We start from the raw sequence: 6,408 nt of genomic DNA on the forward strand, positions 1-6,408 counted from the left end.
CTGCTGAAAGGTTAACAGGCTTTATAAGCTTTGTAATGGCTTGAACAATGTAAATGCCGTCACTTATGCAAGTGTTTTGAGTAACAGTGTAGTGAAATAATGGAGGCATAATATTGTGAAGAGACGTTTTGCAATTGCTTCCTCAAAAATGATCAAGGTTTCCTGATGTTTTCTTTTAGCTGTGATGACACTGCAAACTGTGACACAAGCTATGCTTTCTTCTCTGTGTGTTTTTCTTTTTCTGTTTTCCCCCTTTGCCTTGTACCAACTGATGTTTGGATGTTAATTAGTGACCTCAATCTGTCAGGTGCCACTCTGCTTTAAAATCAGGCTGGAGTTTGATAACTTGTGCCACCACTTCATTTAATCTAAAAAACCAAATCATTTGCCTTTTAACATGTGTTAGCCTGGTTGCACCGTGTTTGTGTCCTTCAGTTCCCTGCTACTTCACCTCATTTTTACAAGTTTTAAGTTTTACTCTTGCTTTTTTTTTTTTTCTCCTTTTCATTTGTACTGTAACAGAAGATTCATTGCAGTTAATACCCATTCAGAGTCTGAATATCAAAGTGTCCACCTGCAGTCCCAAGTGGATCTTGGTACATAAACAACATTAACCTTCAGTGCTAGCTTTGGTTTCCTTTGTTTTTTATTTTATTTTGGTAGAGGTTGTGACTGTCTTTTGTTTTTAATCCTTATTTTTTGTGGCCAGTAAGAAGTGATAATGTGAGTTGGCATCTTTTTGTGTGTGTGTGATTTCAAAATGTCTAAAATGCCTGTTTTTTGTTTTTGTTTTGTTCTCTATTGATGTTTCCATTGATTTCAGTTGGCCCAACAGACCAGTGTAATTGCTTCCAGCCGTCATAATCTGTCAATGTGCAGAAATCTGTGGGAAAGCGTTGAAAGTTTTACTTTTTGAACACATATCACCACTGTCTGCAGAACATTGTTTCGCAGCACAGGGGAACATCTTTTTATGGAAACCAGTGGTTGTATCTTTTTACTTGGTGTTAGGGGAAGCATTTTGAGATGATACATAATCACTGTAGAACATAAATGATATGTTGTTAATTTTACTGTTCACCCCTATATCCCCACTAACAATTGCAAGCTATTACATAATTTTCATACTCCAGAAATTTGAAGCTGGTGTTATAGACTGTTGTGGGATTATGGGATTATATTGAGTTTAGATACGTTTAGTATTGTTGAAACTAACTGGTGTACTTGCATACTGTTGTAGCTTCACTGTTTCTAATGAGAACACTTGCTGGGTTTTAAATTCTTCAGATAAAATGTTTATGGAACTGCATCATGCTGTAGATAAAATGTGAAACAAGAATTAAGTCCTTTTAAGGAAATGAACTACTAAGTGGTGGGTTTTTCTGTTATCATAAGTGATCAGTGTGGGTGTCTGTCTGCTTTCACAGCAGTCTGAATTTAGAGTTTGCTGTTTGAACATCACTAACACTTTTTTGGTGTTTTATTTCCCATAGGAAGGGACCATCTGTATTCAGACCAGTATGTATTTCTATGTACTGTACAGAGTCTTGGCCTACAGCAGGAGTCCCCAATCTCAGTCTATGAGGGCCGGTGTCCCTGCAGGTTTTAGATCTCACCCTGGGTCAACACACCTGAATCACATGATTAGTTCATTACCAGGCCTCTGGAGAACTGAAGACATGTTGAGAAAGTAATTTATCCATGTAAATCAGCTGTGATGGATCAAGGACACATCTAAAACCTGCAGGGACACTGGCCCTCGTGGACTGGGATTGGGGACCCCTGGCTTACAGTGTCCACTGAACTGCAAATCTTATGTCATCATAGTGAAATCTAACCAACAAGCTATGCAGTATCTCGTCTGTTGATATCTTTGTCCCCACGTCTCTTCTTCAATACCTACCAGAGTTGATTTGACTTGATGTTACTCTAAAAGATATGCAACCCTGTTAGCTTTTCCTTCTGAGAAATCCTGTTTGAATCTTGACAGAGAGTGAGTTTCTCCTCCTGAAGTTTCTGTCCTGCTAATTTAGTTAACACTAATCAAGGTGGATGCTCGTAATCAGGATGTTTCAGACCCAATTATGCAGCAGAAGAAGCTCTTTTTCTTTTCTTTTTTTTCCAGATGTGTGTGACAGTTATTTTTGAATGGTGCCAGGTGTTCTTCTAATCCAGTCTATCATGTTGGATGGATGTTTGAGGGGGAAAAGTATTTTAAATGTCCTGGAGCTCTGTAGTGTTAGTGAAACCTAATATTAAATACAAGCCACTGTGATGACATGTTCCTCTGACCTTTTGCTTGTCTAATATCTTTCACACCATTTTCCTAACATTTCCTCAGAGGTTGTTAATCTGGTCGAACATCCTGGTACGAGAAGACATCCAGCCTTTTAACTGTTTTCTGGAATGCTTGACTGGCGGGGCAGATATTGTCTATTTGATTGTACAGAGATTTTGTAAATATTAATATGATATATTCTACACCAGCAATCTGTCCGTTGATAAAGTTGTTTTAACTGTTCAGAGCCAGGTTTCCCAAGCACGACTCACAATCCCAATGCAGACAGAAAATGCATCATGACAAGACAGAGTTATTACCTTTGCTAATAATTCTATTGGGGCTGTAATTTAAAACTGTTGGCTAATTGTGCTGTGACTGATTAGATTAACTAGATACTAAGTTTTGTGACATTAACATGTAATTGTGTTAAATTTGCTAATTGGATATATATATATATACATTTTACATTTATTACCACTTGTTTGTATACATTTCCCCATTGAATTCAAATCCATTTTACTTCTTTACCAAGGTTATTTCTTAATCTAAGTTCAACTTAACATTAGGTGGCGATGAAAGATGTAGTTGTTGAATCAAAGCTTGTTTGGATGCTCTTTGGTGGCCTCAGTGGGGGGGTGGGGTTGCCTGTTTTCTGTCTGCTGGATTTCAGTGCTGGTTGTTCACCTTGGCTCGCCTGCATTTGGGAAGTTTTGGGAATCCCAGTGCTGGTTGTCAGCGTCAGTTCTGCTGCTGCTTTTAACTCTGATTTGGGGGGAAAATGGTTTTAAAAAAGTCAGTTTAAAAAAATGGCTCCCTGCCTTGTGCAATGTGTATGTACTGAAGTGAAGAGTTTTTTTTTTCTAAAGAGAAATAAAACTAAAACTGGATGAGATTTTTTCTGGATATTTCTTTATTGACCTCGAATGAAAGGTACACTGCAATCTATACAGAATAAAGATGAAAAGCATGAAGTAGTTAGAAAAAAACGCTAATAAACTATAGCTAGTTTAAAGGTGAAAGCTACAATTAGAGTCTGTAACTATTTATTTATTTGTTGTTTTTTATTTTAAAAAAAAACAATTTTTTTCAAGCTGACTGGATGAGATCTCATCCCGTGGGGTCAAAATGATCATGAGAACGGTGAGCAAAGATCCCAGAACCACACGGGGGGACCTGGTGAATGACCTGCAGAGAGCTGCGACCAAAGTAACAAAGGTCACCATCAGTAACACACTACAACGGCAGGGAATCAAATCCCGCAGTGCCAGACGTGTTCCGCTGCTGAAGCCAGTGCATGTCCAGGCCCGTCTGAAGTTTGCCAGAGAGCACATGGATGATACAGCAGAGGATTGGGAGAATGTCATGTGGTCAGATGAAACCAAAGTAGAACTTTTTGGTATAAACTCAACTCGTCGTGTTTGGAGGAAAAAGAATACTGAGTTGCATCCCAAGAACACCATACCTACTGTGAAGCATGGGGGTGGAAACATCATGCTATGGGGCTGTTTTTCTGCCAAGGGGACAGGACGACTGATCCGTGTTAAGGACAGAATGAATGGGGCCATGTATCGTGAGATTTTGAGCCAAAACCTCCTTCCATCAGTGAGAACTTTGAAGATGAAACGAGGCTGGGTCTTCCAACATGACAATGATCCAAAACACACCGCCCGGGCAACAAAGGAGTGGCTCCGTAAGAAGCATTTGAAAGTCCTGGAGTGGCCTAGCCAGTCTCCAGACCTCAACCCCATAGAAAATCTGTGGCGGGAGTTGAAAGTCCGTGTTGCTCGGCGACAGCCCCAAAACATCACTGCTCTCGAGAAGATCTGCATGGAGGAATGGGCCAAAATACCAGCTACTGTGTGTGCAAACCTGGTAAAGACCTATAGTAAACGTTTGACCTCTGTTATTGCCAACAAAGGTTATGTTACAAAGTATTGAGTTGTATTTTTGTTATTGACCAAATACTTATTTTCCACCCTGATTTACGAATAAATTCTTTACAAATCCTACCATGTGGATTCATGGATTTTTTTTTCACATTCTGTCTCTCACAGTTGAAGTGTACCTCTGGTGCAAATTACTGACCTCTGTCATCATTTTAGGTGGGGGAACTTGCACAATCGGTGGCTGACTAAATACTTTTTTGCCCCACTGTACATAAAATGAGATGCTGAGCTTCTTTAGAATAAAATCTGCAAAAATACTGCACTTTGCCAGAGGGGGTGCTGCAGATTCATACAGGTTAATGAGTTTCTGAACATAAATTTCTGAACATATTTCTGAACATAAAACATATATAAATAGATACAGATCTGTATGCACTGGGACTGAATATTAAAGTGGGCGTCCAGTGTATCTCCACTAAAATATTTTGGCAGGCATTCATTGGTAAGTCAGGGCGAAAAATTTTAAAAATACATATATTTTTTCATTAATATAAAAACCCAGCGGTATATTAGCTGGCAGATATTATTACAATTGTTTGCCGACCACTATCGGCAAACAATTGTAATTTACGTGCCAATAAATACAAATTTTACAAGTAAAAAGTCGGTGGAAGAAACGCCTTTCGGCCATGTTAAAAGAGTTGACTTTGCATACACAAAACATAGATCTGAGCAGAGTTGGGTAACGAGAAAAAGACTCATTTACGTGTTGTTGTGACATTAAAAAACGTTTAGGGTCGTTGTAAGTACTCATAACTAAATACACACAACAAATGCTTGGGAATCTGCTGGTTTCGTGTACCTGAAAAAACAATATTATTTTTACTGTTATCACTATTATTGCGTGCATAGCGTTTTGTGTAAGTCTAAAAAAACTCATCTTCAGTCCTCCAATGGCGGAAGCGTAGCTCCACTGCAGCGTGCTGATGCGTCGAAGGATCAGCCAATTAGCTTCCACTTCTTATCAATGGAAGTTCTCTGTGTTACTGATGAACACTTGAGTCATGGAACGGTGACGGAGGGGAGCGGAGATTATCTGGAGGCTGTAAGCAAACACCCGTACTTCTCACTTGTTTTGTGTTTTAGTCTTGTTCAGTACTGCTCTGCTGTTTCTGTTCCTGCTCGTTTTTCTTTCCAGTTCCATTCCTTGACCCTCTAACCCACATAGGCTATGTGTTGATGTTTACTCTGTTTTGACTTGTACTGCAAAAGGCTGCTGCGAAAAACAGCAGAAAAAATGCATTTACCTGAAAAAACAAAGCATGCTTTTAGATGACAGTCATAATAAATGAACTGTACTAATTTACATTTCTTATGGATGCTTTCCCCTTTTTGTTTTCAAATGAATATAAAGTGAAATCAAATATTCTGTGGCCACATTTTACAACAAATTACAGTCTTCAATGACTTAATGTAAACTTTTTAGTGTTTCAGAGCCAAAAGGTTTGCATTTTACTGCAGGGTGGAATTTCTGTGTTTCATACGTTTGCTGGTAGCACAGGCATGCAGACTAACAACCTGTTATTTTGTCAAGATAACATTTTGAGCAACATATGACATAACAAAAGAAGCTGCACACAAACCTTTGGACAAACACATGAGTGGAGTTGCAAAAGCACAGATAGGCCAAGTGCAATACTTTACATTTTAGTCTCTTGTTAAGGTTTTAATTGTCTGTTTTTTTTTTCTGGTGTTTTATTTTGAAGGTTTGCTGTTCTACTGGCTATTCTGTTGTATTTGTCACCACACATAAAGCTAAGACCCAGGAGCTGATTTGTAAACACAAATTTAGCTAATGTGAAACCTGGAGCTTAAGAAATGGAAAATACACATTTTGCATATCAACACAATCTGACATCGCACAGACTTTGTACTCAGGAGCTGGCAGGTTAAAGACTGGCTAATGTTCTCAGCTGATCCTCGCCTGTGAATCGAGTTGGCTAATCATATATAGGGTTCACTATTTAAGCTGTTTGAACCTGCCCATATCTCCTGCACTGCTGCAAGTTGTTTTGCAACCCACTTCGACCCCATCCCTTGCTTTCATGCAATATTTAAATAAATAAATATCATATTGGTATCTTTCTACCTGCCTACAACAGAGCCATAACAACACATATAAATTACTTCAGGTAGAAATGACAGTCCCATACTAAAAATATACAAAAGTTTTAACTTAAA

Source organism: Pundamilia nyererei, unplaced genomic scaffold, assembly GCF_000239375.1.
Source record: "Pundamilia nyererei isolate P.nyererei 1_Seehausen unplaced genomic scaffold, PunNye1.0 scaffold00054, whole genome shotgun sequence".
NCBI classification, from domain to species: Eukaryota; Metazoa; Chordata; class Actinopteri; order Cichliformes; family Cichlidae; genus Pundamilia; species Pundamilia nyererei.